The 14,429-nt window shown below is 40.2% G+C and overlaps 1 protein-coding gene across 13 annotated transcripts in view; it reads left to right on the top strand.

Moving 5' to 3' along the window:
• The window catches only part of CADPS2 (calcium dependent secretion activator 2), a 585,913-nt gene that overhangs the window by 97,883 nt on the left and 473,601 nt on the right, over nucleotides 1–14,429 (top strand). The gene's annotated exons all lie outside the window — the stretch shown is intronic.

The raw sequence follows: 14,429 nt of genomic DNA on the forward strand, positions 1-14,429 counted from the left end.
CCATCTCCTTAAATTAAAAAGGCTTTAGTATAGTCAGTGAAGCAGAAATAGATGTTTTATTTTGGAATCCCCTTGCTTTTTCTAGGATCTAGTGCTTGTTGACAGTTTCGTCTCTGGTTTCTCTGCCATTTCTAAATCCAGCTTGTACATCTGGAAGTTTTTGGTTCACGTACTACTGAAGCCTAGCTTGATGAATTTTGAGCATTACCTTGCTAATGTGTGAAAGGAGCGCAGCATTCTTTGACATTGCTTTTCTTTGGGATTAGAATGAAAGCTGACTGTTTCCACTTCTATGGCCACTGCTGAGTTTTCTAAGTTTGCTGACATATTGAGTGCACACGGGAACAGCATCATCTTTTAGGATTGGGCTCTGCCCCAGGCCAGTTACATTAATCCCTGGGGTTGGGCCTCAGTATGAATACTTGCAAAAACTCCCTAATTCAAATGTGCATAAGGCGAAAATTTGCCTTGCCCACAATTTCAGAATTTCCAGCTGCTGCCACATTCAGTCCGTAGTGTGGGACTGTGGATTGGATACTGTGTGTGTGAGTATTTGCCTTGGAGTAGGTTGCTTTGTCATTTGCCATAATGTTCCGCCTAATTCTCTTTTGTTATTGTTTTGTTGCTAAGTTATATCCAACTCTTCTGTGACTCCAAGAACTGTAACTCACCTGGCTCCTCTGTCCATGAGATTTCCCAGGCAAGAATACTGGAGTGGGTTGCCATTTCTTTCTCCAGGGGATCTTCCTGACCCAGGGATTGAATACTGCATTGGCAAGTGAATTCTTTACCACTGAGTCACTAAGGAAGCCTTCTCTTCCTTTAGGGTGAATGTTTTTTTCTTTTTCCCTAGAGGACTCTCTTAGTCTCGCCTATTTTAGGTAAACTTTCTGTAACAGTGTTTTATTTTCACACTTAAATTATTAAATTCATTTCACCATCTCCATGATGTAGGGTGATTTAAAGATGGATAGGAAAGAAGGAAAAGAAATGAGCATCTCCTTGTGTGGCTGGCACTGTATACAGACTTGTTACACATGGCATTCTCACTGAGTGAGGCAAGGCGCCTCTCTGAGGGTTCAGAGTTCTGCAGAAAACGCTGAGTTCCGCTTCTTGTCTCATCAGTTCTGTGCTTCAATTTCCTGATTTGTAAAACAGATACTAGTTCCCATTTGCTGGGTAGCCTTGCAGATTAAGTGAGTTAATTATGCAAGTGCTTAGAAAACTATCTGACATATAAATGTGCTTAACATGTCTTCCCGGCTGATGCTAGTGGTAAAGAACCCACCTGCCAATGCAGTAGACATAAGAGACACAGGTTCTATCTCTCAGTGGGGAAGATCCTTGGAGGAGGAAATGGAAACCCACTCCAGTATCCTTTCCTGGAGAATTCCATGGACAGAGGAGCCTGGTGGGCTACAGTCCATAGGATTGCAAAGAGTCGGACACAACTGAAGCGACTTAACACAGCGTGTGACAATTATGATAATTTTACTCTTAAAAGAGCCAATTGAGATTTCCATTACTATCCCTGTTTTAGAGGAGGAAAAAATGATGTAACAGCCTCCGATGTTAAATTACTTGTTCCAGGTTACCCAGTTAACAAGTATCAAGTTTAGACCCACATGTGTCTTACTGTGAAGCTCAAACCATTTATTTTATACCATAGAGTCCCTGAACAAGATAAGGGTATTTGAAACCATTAGTATTTTGAAGTCTGTGATTAGGAAGTTTTTATTTTATCTTAGAGACCATTAACAATATTGACCTCTGGCAGAGGGACTGATAGTATTTCAAGAAAATTAGGCTTCATGTATAAAAGATTTAGAGGAGGAAGGGGCTTTTGTAGGGCAGAGAATTGTCCCTGTAAGGTATGATGGGTTTTGAATGAACAAAGTGATAAGAGTTGAGGAATAACATGGACACTGTGGCCTGGAGATGTCAAGGAGTCCTCAGAATTGTGCCACTGGGAGCTGTGGATCCCAGGGCTACTTCCCAAGGTATGGAGAGCTCTGCCGTGTCACAGATGGGAATGGTTCAGTTCAGTTCAGTCGCTCAGTCGTGTCCGACTCTTTGTGACCCCATGAATTGCAGCATGCCAGGCCTCCCTGTCCATCACCAACTCCTGGAGTTCACTCAGACTCACGTCCATTGAGTCAGTGATGCTATCCAGCCATCTCATCCTCTGTCGTCTCCTTCTCCTCCTGCCCCAATCCCTCCCAGCATCAGAGTCTTTTCCAATGAGTCAGCTCTTCGCATGCGGTGGCCAAAGTACTGGAGTTTCAGCTTTAGCATCATTCCTTCCAGTGAACACCCAGGGCTGATCTCCTTCAGAATGGACTGGTTGGATCTCCTTGTAGTCCAAGGGACTCTCAAGAGTCTTCTCCAACACCACACTTCAAAAGCATCGATTCTTTGGTGCTCAGCCTTCTTCACAGTCCAACTCTCACATCCATACATAACCACAGCAAAAACCATAGCCTTGACTAGACGGACCTTTGTTGGCAAAGTAATGTCTCTGCTTTTGAATATGCTATCTAGGTTGGTCATAACCTTCCTTCCAAGGAGTAAGCATCTTTTAATTTCATGGCTGCAGTCACCATCTGCAGTGATTTTGGAGCCCAAAAATATAAAGTCTGACGCTGTTTCCCCATCTATTTCCCATGAAGTGATGGGACCGGATGCCATGATGTTCGTTTTCTGAACGTTGAGCTTTAAGCCAACTTTTTCACTGTCCAGTTTCACTTTCAACAAGAGGCTCTTTAGTTCCTCTTCACTTTCTGCCATAAGGGTGGTGTCATCTGCATATTTGAGGTTATTGATATTTCTCCTGGCAGTCTTGATTCCAGCTTGTGTTTCTTCCAGTCCAGCGTTTCTCATGATGTACTCTGCATAGAAGTTAAATAAGCAGGGTGACAATATACAGCCTTGACGTACTCCTTTTCCCATTTGGAACCAGTCTGTTGTTTCATGTTCAGTTCTAACTGTTGCTTCCTGACCTGCATACAGATTTCTCAAGAGGCAGATCAGGTGGTCTGGTATTCCCATCTCTCTCAGAATTTTCCACAGTTTATTGTGATCCACACAGTCAAAGGCTTTGATGGGAACAGAGATGCTACCGAAGCCTCATCAAAATGGAGAGAGTGAGATTTGGACTCTAGGTTTTGACCTATGAATTTTAAAACCATTTTTGGCAGAAGGACAGAGCTAAGTGTCATCTATCCAGGAATCATAAAACTAAGCTGAATTGTCTGAAGGGCAGTGCTAATCAGTAAGCAGAAAGTCACATTAGATGTCTCACTCAGTTACCTACTGAGGTCTCCAGTAAGTATGCGGTATGTATCTCATATTAAAAGTAGATTCAATTTGACAGTACCGTTTGAATGGCAGCCTTGCTGTAATCTGGAAATACATACTTATGGCAGCTGTGACTTTTTTTTGATAGTGGTACTTAGCAGCATATGCTGTCTTTCAGGTTATCTACATTTTCCCATCATAAGCTCTGTGCTTTGCAGCTTGGTTGTCATTCCTCATTTGGGTTTTCTTTTTAGAATAAAGTACATCTTCTGTGCTCTTGTGACTTTATATTCATGAGATCTTTGGGCTATTCAGTACTGAAATACAACACATAAAAGGCAAAATATTTGCTTATAAGTCTAAACATATGGCTTCCAAAGGAACTGTTATTACTTACATAATTATCCACAATATGATTTTCTTCACATCTAAGCAGAAACCTTAAAAATAGCATGCAGTTTATTTCTTTTTGCAGAACCGAAAACATTATTTTGTCCTTTTTTTTTTTTGGCATTTTGTTTTCAATTTAAAAACAATCACAATTCTCTGTGACTGATACTGTTTTAAAGATCAGTAGTGAAGGACCAGTGGGTTAGCTACTTCAGAAACCTTTCAGGTTCCTCTTTTATTTGACCTTAGGATTAAGTAGCTGTCTATTTGGATCCTATATTTGGTTTTAAAATATTTTAAATAGTTATAGGAACAAAGTGCATGTGTGCTCTGTCCCTAAGTCATGTCTGACTTTTTGCGACCCCATGGACTGTAGCCTCTGTCCATGGAATTTTCCAGGCAAGAACACTGGAGTGGGTTGCCATTTCCTCCTCTGGGGGATCTTTCCAGTGACCCAGGGATTGAACCTGCGACTCCTGCCTTGGCAGGTGGATTCTTTACCACTGAGCCACCTGGGAAGCCCATGGGAACAAAGTAGGAATTTTAAAAATTTCTGTTTTCCTTAGACTTATAACGATTTGTTACATATTTCCGATATGGGTAACTCAATCCTTGTGTTATACCTTCACCCTCACTACTCAAGCATGCTAGAACATTAAGTAGCAAATGAAGGTCATGCCTCTAGATTTGGGCTTGCCAGTATCACCTGTTTCTGTGACTAATCTGTCAGGTGCTTGTCTCAGCCAGGTCGGCAATAGAGACTCTTGAAGGTGCCTGCTTTAAACCATCCTTTATTAAGAGACAAGTTTGACTTTAATTATCCCATTTCCTTCTTTAATTTGTGATCAACAGCTGGCTACAGACTTTAAGAAAAACTGTATATAATAAAAGCTTTCTCTGCCCCCCAGTCTTTAGTTATTTTCTAGATTTGTGAGCAAAAAGCAATGTAAGCTTATGTCCTCGCAGTGAAAGAAGGAAACAAGAGGCAACAGATTAGTTCCAGTAAGGGTATCAGAATACCAGAAGCTTTGTAGTACAGATTATTGAAGTTCTATTAGGAAATGCTTCCTTCACCCCTTTTAACTATCATCACACGAATATCTGAAAATCTGGAAGTTCTTTCAATCAATAATAGCTTCCACCATCATATTTTCCTAAAGGTAGTTGGAGTTAGATGATTTGGAATGTCCGTGACTAATTTACAGTTACTAAAATTATTTACACACCACACTGTCTAGAGGTAAGGCAGAGGGAATAAGAAAAAGGCACAGTGGATGTGCCAGCTGTGTAGAATTGAAGGCTTTGTTGGTCTAACTGCACACTTTTGAATGTCTCTCAACTATCCACTTTTCCTTTTAGAAATAACCACACGGTAATCCCTCTCCAACTGAGAAGTTAAACTTTCCTGAAGAGCACTGTGGTTGGCACAGCCATGGTCTCCAAAGAAAGAGAGAGTTAGGGTAACATAATGTTTAAAAGCATAAACTCTAGTATCAAACAGACATTCAAGTTTGGAATCCTGGCTGTATCATTTGTCGGCACGGGCAGTGTCCTAACTTCTGAGTCCACAGTTTCCTATCTATGAAATGAGGATAATATCTTTGTCACGAGAGTCTTGAAGATGAGAGCACTGTTTAGCATGGAAACCTGGGAAACATTCAATACAGAAAGATGTCTTAACTATCTAAGAAAAGAGTTAAAATGACATCAAAGGCATGTTTAAAAACCCATTAAATCAAACTTCAAAAAGTTCTTCTTGAAAACAGTCTATGTTTGACAAGCATTGAAAACCTGCTGCGGCAGGTAGCCTTTTCCTGAATCTTTTCTTACATTGTCTAGGGGCTGATTACTATTTTTTTAATTAGGTAGTCAATAAATGCCAGACATTTGTCTTTTGTCCTTTATATGTATTAGTTCACTTCATTCTTATGTCAGTCCTGGGAAGTAGAGACTACTATTATCTCCACTTTCCAGATAAGAAAGGGAGCTGTAGAGAGAAGAGGGGAGTTCCTTTTCCAATAACCAGCAAACGGGGGAGTGGGGTTTTAGCTTCAGCTCCATCAATAGGACCTGAGTTTACCTGTCACTCCCTAACATGTTAGCTGGGATATATCATCTGCCGAAGAACCTTCTGCCACATCTCAGTGTTCCGAAAAGCCCTTTTAAAAGCTTTTGAAATAACCCTTTCTTGCTTGAGATTTATTGTCTTGCACTGGCACGTACCCTTGCTAACACCTAAGAAAGGTGTTAGCGGGATGGCTTTTCAAAATTACCTTGGTGTTAAAGGGCATGTTTTTTTCTTAGCTGAATCTGTCTGTATATTGAAAGGGAAAGGAATGAACAGTCTGTCTTGTTTCCCTACCCCGTGGCCCAGTGAGCATGGTCTATGGGACACGTAACAGAAATCACTGGGTTTGTTTGAGAAGAGTGAGCCAAATGACATGCTGGTTAAAATGATGAGATACAAGAATACTCTGAAATCTTTATAAAATATTTCTAAATTACAGCTGGATGACAAAGACTCTTTTACATTTACGTGACAGCGGTTCAGATCATTTCAAAAAACCCTCGTATTGTTGGTTTACCTTCGTAAGAGATAGAGAAAATGAGCCCAGAAGACAAACACTTGGGATTAGCTCCACACCCATCCAGCTCTTTCGTTATCCTTGGAAACATCAGCTAGCTGGAGTATGCCTTCTCAGTTGTAAATTGGAGACAATAAGGGTTACCCTGTAGGTTCATTTGTGTGAGAAAGTGGGTTTATGTTTCAGGTAGCAGAGCACATTCTGGGCTCTCAGTTGATAGCTGTTGCTTCAACTATGATCATTTTTATTGTTATTTGATACCTTTCTTTACATAGAGGGCACTTTATATCTCTAACAGAGTATTTGTATTTAGTTTTCAGTTCAGTTGCTCAGTCGTGTCCGACTCTTTGCGACCCCATGAATCGCAGCACACCAGGCCTCTTTGTCCATCACCAACTCCCAGAGTTCACTCAAACTCGTGTCCATCAAGTCGGTGATGCCATCCAGCCATCTCATCCTCTGTCATCCCCTTTTCCTCCTGCCCCAATCCCTCCCAGCATCAGAGTCTTTTCCAATGAGTCAACTCTTCGCATGAGGTGGCCAAAGTACTGGAGTTTCAGCTTTAGCATCATTCCTTCCAGTGAACACCCAGGGCTGATCTCCTTTAGAATGGACCGGTTGGATCTCCTGTATTTAGTTTTAGAAATATCCAAGACAGCTTTGCTTTAAATAGATATTGAAGTGGATGCTGTAGGAAGAGAGTTTGGGTACTACTGATCCGTGGGTTCCTCCCTGCTCCTGCCCCCCGGCCCCTCTCTCCCAACCAGGGAGTAGCTAGCAGTCACTTATCTAGGTGCTATTTGGATATTTAGATTCTTACATCTTCTGGGCGTTCTTCTAGGTACTGGCTCTCCATCCTTAGCTTCCTGGGTTTATTATTATTTTTAACACAGGTCAGAAGTAAGCCATGTAAAGTGACTAGAATTCTCTGGCCACTGTAATCAGTTGTCCGTGAGGAGGGAGAATTATATATACTATTAGGCTTGAACTAAAAATCCTTGATTTAGAGAAATTGATATCCTACTTGATATAATTTTAATTTGAGCCCTGACTTTTTGCTGGAGTAAAATCTAACTGTGAGCCTTCTAAATCCTGATCTGGCCAGTGTACTGTTTGGAGCACGTGAACTCCGTTACATGCCAGAACATGTAGCCTTCAATTGGTATAATCCATCAGTGTCAGATGAGCCCCTGTGTTTGGATTAGATTCATGAGAGACAGAGTCAGTGAGGGACTCTGTATGTCTCAGAAAGCCGGCACACTTGGCCAGCCATCTGCCCCAGGCTGAGTTGTGGAAGGAGGTGCAGAAGCCATGAAACCACAGAGTAGGATGGAGTCTAGGCAGCAAGTGTTGCTTTTAGTTTAATAGACTCCAGATTGTGTCAATGGGGAAAATAAGGCTTCGATGGGATGAAATTATTTTATGCACTCAGTTTAACCAGTGAGTGGCATGCCTATGCCTGCCTCGAATGCATCCAGTACGTTGTCTTTTCTGGGCTGTGCTGTTTGGTTATTCTCCTTCCTGGAATAGTCTTCCCGTTGATTTAAGTGACTTTTCCATTTAGATCTCTACTCTTAATCCTTCCTTCTGTCATCATTCTAAATAGTACTCTGTCCTGTCTCTTTTTATCTCTAGACCCTGCTTAATAACACCAAGCAGCATCCTTCCACTGTGTTTTATACAAATACATATATACAGCCAGCCCTCTGAATGCGGGAATGTGGAGGGCTAACTGTACTCCTGTTGATATGTGCTCAGTCATGTCCAGCTCTTTGTGGCCCCGTGGATTGTAGCCCTCTAGGCTCCTCTGTCCATGGAATTTTCCAGGCAAGAATACTGGAGTGGGTTGCCATTCCCTACTCCAGTGGATCTTCACAACCCAGGGATTAACCCCTGTCTCTAGTGTCTCCTGCATTGGCAGAGGGATTCTCTACCATTGTGCCACCTGGGAAGCGTTGAGTGTACTACACCATTTAATATAAGGAACTTGACCTTCTGCAGATTCTGATATCGGGGGGGGGTTCCTGAAACCAATCCTCCACAGGTACTGAGGAGCCCTTTTTTCCTGCATCTTTCTGTTTCTCTATGTAAAATGTAAGCTTCATGATGGTAGACTATTTTTCTTTTTACAATTTTATTTCCAGTGCCTGGCACATAGTAGGTGCTAAATAAGTATTACTTAAATTAATGAACAAATGTATTTGTTAATCAGAATGTATGTGTTTATGATTACCATGTTGGTTGCCAAGGATACAATTATAAATAGGATAGAGTTACTGTAATCAAGATCTTATTGTCTAATGGAAGAGAGTAAAAACCAGGAAATTGGTGTATTTTATGTTCTGATAGAAATATGAATACTTCATGGCAAATAGATGGGGAAACAATGGAAACAGTGACGGACTTTATTTTTGGGGGGCTCCAAAATCACTGCAGATGGTGACTGCAGCTATGAAATTAAGAGACACTTGCTCCTTGGAAGAAAAGTTATGACCAACCTAGACAGCATAAAAAGCAGAGATATTACTTTGCCAACAAAGGTCCGTCTAGTCAAAGCTATGGTTTTTCTAGTAGTCATGTATAGATGTGAGAGTTGGACTATAAAGAAAGCTGAGCACCAAATAATTTATACTTTTGAACTGTGGTGTTGGAGAAGACTCTTGAGAGTCCCTTGGACTGCAGGTAGATCCAGCCAGTCCATCCTTAAGGAAACTGGTCTTGAATATTCATTGGAAGGACTGATGCTGAAGCTGAAATTCCAATCCTTAAGCCACCTGATACGAAGAACTGACTCCTTGGAAAAGACCCTGATGCTGGGAAAGATTGAAGGCAGGAGGAGAAGGGGACAACAGATGGTTGGATGGCATCACTGACTCAATGGACATGAGTTTGGGTGGACTCCAGGGGTTGGTGTTGGACTGGGAGGCCTGGTGTGCTGCAGTCCATGGGGTTGCAAAGAGACACGACTGAGCAACTGAACTGAACTGAGGAATATGAATAGGCTTCTATAGGAACACCTAGGATAAGATTTCCAGACTTGGGAATCAGAGAAGGTATCCTGGGAAATGTATTATCTTAGCTGAGCTGTCTTAGAAGCAGCTTGAATGAAACAAAGTGTGGGAGGGGTCATGAGGGGGTACACCAGGGAGAGGGGACTCTGGATGGAAGCATCTGAAGAAGCAGCAGAGCTTAAAGCATTTTAGAACGTATGTGCCTGAGTAAGTAGATCTTAAAGTGTTCTGGACAAATTGAATATATACATCTTTAGATATACTGATGAAATAAATACATATTCATAATATTTGGCTACACTCAATCTCATTTCATATAAAGTAATTTTGAAAACCTTGCTTTTCCTGCTTTAATAGTTATTATTTATACTTTTAGTGTGTATTTTCCATGTCAGTATTGAATAGAACCCCTTTGGTGTTTTCAAACAGAGTTCTCCAGAGCTCATTCGTAGTTGCTAGGGCCATCATATACCAGGCACAGTGAATAAAAATGGACAAAACCCCTTTCCTCTCATGGATGGAGTTTATAGTTTGGATCTTGGTGATAAGGTGCTTTTTGAATATAGGTGTGGTGTTGCACAGTGTTATCTCTGTCTATCTGCATAACATTCAGAACCATTTTTGTTCCTCCCTCTTCTGACAGTTAATTATGCCTGTATTTCTAAATAATGTTGCTGTTGTCAGTACTGGTGTATTGATGAGTCTGGGCCCTTATTTGCTGATTTCCTATCATCAAGGTGTAGGGCTTAGTGCGGGTACCCGTCCATCTCCTAAGTTTCCCTTCCCTCTCTTCACTCTTCCCATAGAGTTGTGTGAAACTTTATTCTCAAATCACTATATATTATGTAAATACCAATACTGTTCACCACTGGGAGTTATGTAGTACAATTATATTTCCTTTTCTTTCTCCTGAAGCCAGTGGTGATTTGTTTGTTTCTTAGTTTTCACTTTACCAATTGCACATTTTCCCCCACGATCCGAAAGCCCCTCAACACTGCTCTCTACAAAGTTGGTCCATGTTCAGGACATCCCTTTTACTTTTCGTGGTTTAATCTCTGGAGACCTCCATCTTACTAAGTGGCCTGGTTGCTCTGCCTAAGACCTAGGCAGACTCCTAGGTCTTCCTTCGTAGAACCTTCCTTTGCTGCTGTTCTAGTTATTCAGTTTGCCTCTTCTAAGTCATTTTTCCTGCAACCTAGATTTCCTGTGTTTTTCTTTGTCTTGTCTTTGTTAGGTCAGGACATATTCTCTCACAGCATCATCAGATTAAAAAGAAAGTGTGAGAGCAAAGTGCATTGTGATGACAACCCTTAACAAATCTGCCCTTTGAGTCACAGTGCTCCAATCTGGGCAGGGGTGCTTTCTGTGGCTCATGCATCTCTCATATCCTAAGTTTTCTCCACCTTCCTAGTTGAAGCTTCTGTTTTTTATGACCTTGTCCTTCCCTTTCTCGGGACAGAATCTCCTTTTGATGAAGCTCATCTTCCAAAAGCTTCCTGAGAGATGGTGGTACATGGGAGGAATATTTTTGAAATTCTTGAACACTGAAAAATGTCCTTTTTACTCACCCACTCAGTTGATAGGATGACTGGGTAAAGAATTTTAAATGATCAATTTCCTGGAAATTTTTGAAGCCCTGGCTCAGTTGTCGAAGTTGCTAGTGAAGAGTCTGAAGGCATTCTAATTCCTCCTCTGTTTATTACAGTGATGTGTTTGTTTCCTGTTTATTTCACCTTTGTGCTGGGAACTCAGCCTTAATCTGGAAATTCACAAATTTCCTTCCTGGGAGGTTTTCTTGAATTAAAAATTATCTGTTCATTTGCTTTTCAGCTTTCCCTGCTCTTTGTCTGGATTTCCAATTAGCCTGGTTGCTTAGCTAGTCCTCCAGCTGTCACTTCTGTGTTCTGTATCTCTTTTTCTCTGCTTTCTCGGGGAGTTTTTGAATTTTTTCCCCCCAGCCTCCCTGTGGAGTACTTCATCTCTGCTATAGTATTTTTCAAGAGCATTTTTTGCTGAATTTTTTTAATAGCTTTAGGTTCTTTCATGTTGGATCTTTTTATTTTTCAGGTAGTATTAGGGATAGGTTTGTTGTCTTTCTCCATAGTCTGTTTCTTCCAAACTGCCTTTTTCTGTTTGTTTTTATTTTATTTTATATTAGAGACCCTTACCTCTCTGGGAATCCTTGGTTGAGTATATGTAATTATATCTTATCAAAATATCTATGTATTTACAGGTACAACTGAGAATGATGACTTGTTTGCTTAATAATACGTTTTTATATACTGCTGATTAATTATACAAATTCATAATTACATAGCATATATATACACCTGTGAAAGTGAAAGGTGTTAGTTGCTCAGTGGTGTCTGACTCTTTGCCACTCCAGGGACTGTAGCCCACCAGGCTCCCTGTCCATGGAATTTTCTAGGTAAGAATTTTGGTGTGGGTTTCCATTCCTTTCTCCAGGGGATCCTCCCAAATATACCTGTAGATACTTAAATACACAATATGCATATACATACTGATTCTATTATGTTCTCTCTATGAAGTTATTCACTGTACATATCTACCTGTATTCATATATTTGCCAATTATACAGATATACACACAAATCAATCTTGTGACAAATTCTGAATTAGTTGGAGAAAGATTCATATGTGTTATCTTCTCTTTATAAGCTCACTTTAGGCATTAATCCAGTTTAGATTTTTATTTTTTCATTTGCTACTAGCCTTAAATGTTTGCCATATCAATTGAATATAATTAGGCAAAATAATACTAATATCAAGTTACAAAGATAAGTAGCTTTCTTCAGAAATGGTGACAATCAGATTAATAGCAAAGGTCTAGGCATGAAGGAATTCTGCATTTCTACAGTCTCATTTCTGAATAATCAGTTATCCATTAAAATCATTAAAGTCATCTATAAATCAGTGTAATGACTGTGTACTCTAATGAAATTAAGCTCTTCTACAGAATCTAGGAGTTTCAAAAGCCTTTTTGCAGTGAAACCCCAACTTTCTAAGATTTGAGGAGCAATATCCCTATCATTTTCCTTTGATTTGCAATGTGATTTGCTTAATGGAAATGTACCAAGTTAGTAATTCTTTTCTATTTGTACTTTTGAAAAATCAGAAATGTAACTTTATTAAAATGTTATTTCATTTTGTTTTTTAACCTTTGCATTTCAGTCCATACTTTGTCTTTTGTTTTAATCCTGCTTTTTGTCCACTGACATATGCTTTATAACTTGTAAGAATGTATGCCTTTTCAATAAAATAACTGTTCATTACTCTGCATGTGTGCTCAGGCGTGTATGTCTGACTCTTTGTGACCCCAGGAATTGTAGCCCACTAGGCTCTGTCCATGGCATTTCCTAGGCATGAAAACTGGAGTGGGTTGCGATTTCCCTTTCCAGGGGAATCTTCCTAAGCCAGTGCTTGAACCCATGTCTTCTGCATCTCTTACTTTGGTGGGTGGATTCTTTACCACTGAAGCCAGTTGGGAAACCTTTTACTCAGTAAGAACCCTAACTTATTATGTCACTAGATCTTCATTTTCAGACAATAATCAAACCTAAATGAGACAAGCTCCACATTGGTTTTGGCAGTACCTTGGAAGACTACATAGACTGTGATAATCCATAGGGTGAAAAAATAGTGAATTTTTTGTCTTTGTGGAAATAATGGTTTCCTCCTTTAAAACTATCTGAATTCCTTAACCTGTTATTTTTCTTTTAAAATCTGGATTTTCCCCCCGGAAATAGGGAAGTTCTTATAAACTATTGTTAGTTTGTGAAAAGTAAAAATTTTCTTTCCAACAAAAGCACTCTTTAAATGTGTTAACTTTAGTGCCTTTTTATTTTTCTGGCCATCCCACTGCCCCAACTCTGTTGATAAAGATTGGTTTAAGAAACACTGATGGTTTGTAGCTATCACTTTTTTTTAATCCCAAAGGCTTTCATGGTATAAAAAAGAAATAATTGAACTCCTTTCTCACTGTGAAGGGTGGCTTAGCATCAGCTCTGAAGATTGCTTAGCAAAAGGTCAGTAAACATGCAAATCCCACCTTCTGTTGAATTTAAGAAGCTTTTGCCCCATGTCCCTGCATGTCTGATTTCCTATACTATTTTAAGAGCTGGCTTAAAACTCAACATTCAAAAAACTAAGATCATGGCATCCGGTCCCATAATTTCATGACAAATAGAAGGGGAAACAAGTGGAAACAGTGACAGATCTTATTTTCTTGAGCTTCAAAATTACTGCAGACAATGTAGCCATGAAATTAAGATGTTCCTTGGAAGGAAAGCTCTGACAAACCTAGACAGCATATTAAAGAGCAGAGGCCTCACTTTGATGACAAAGGTTCCATATAGTCACAGCTATGGTTTTTTCCAGTAGTCATATATGGATGTGAGAGCTGGACCATAAAGAAAACTGAGCACTGAAGAACTGATGCTTTTGAACTGTGTTATTGGAAATTCTTGAGAGTCACTTGGACTGCAAGGAGATCAAACCAGTCAATCCTAAAGGAAATCAATCCTGAATATTCATTGGAAGGACTGATGCTGAAGCTCAAGCTCCAACATGTTGGCCACCTGATGCGAAAAACTGACTCATTTGAAAAGACCCTGGTGCTGGGAAAATTGAGGGCAGGAGGAGAAGGGGGTCACAGAGGATGAGATGATAGGATAGCGTCATTAACTCAGTGGACATGAGTTTGAGCAAACTCTGGGAAATGGTGAAGGACAAGGGGAGCCTGGTGGGCAGCAGTGCGTGGGTTGCAAAGAGTAGGACATGTCTTAACAACTGAACAACAACAAAAGATGATTTGATGTGATGCCCCCTTTTAAAAGGGCTTCCCAGATGGTGCTAGTGGTGAAAAATTCATGTGCCAGTGCATGAGACATAAGAGACGTGGATTCATCCCTGGGTCGGTAAGATCCCCTGGAGGAGGAGATAACTTGGCATGTTTTGAGTAGGAAATCCTTTTAAGAAACATAGATACTAAAATCCATGTCATTGCTACTCAAATCAGGCTGTTGATTTCACCACTTGGGATACATCACAAAAACATTATTTTACAGTCCTTGTGTTTTACTCCAGTAGAAGAGGCTTTCAAAATCAAATGTGAAATTGCATTTACT

This window comes from Bos mutus, chromosome 4 (assembly GCF_027580195.1).
Source record: "Bos mutus isolate GX-2022 chromosome 4, NWIPB_WYAK_1.1, whole genome shotgun sequence".
Classification (NCBI taxonomy): Eukaryota; Metazoa; Chordata; class Mammalia; order Artiodactyla; family Bovidae; genus Bos; species Bos mutus.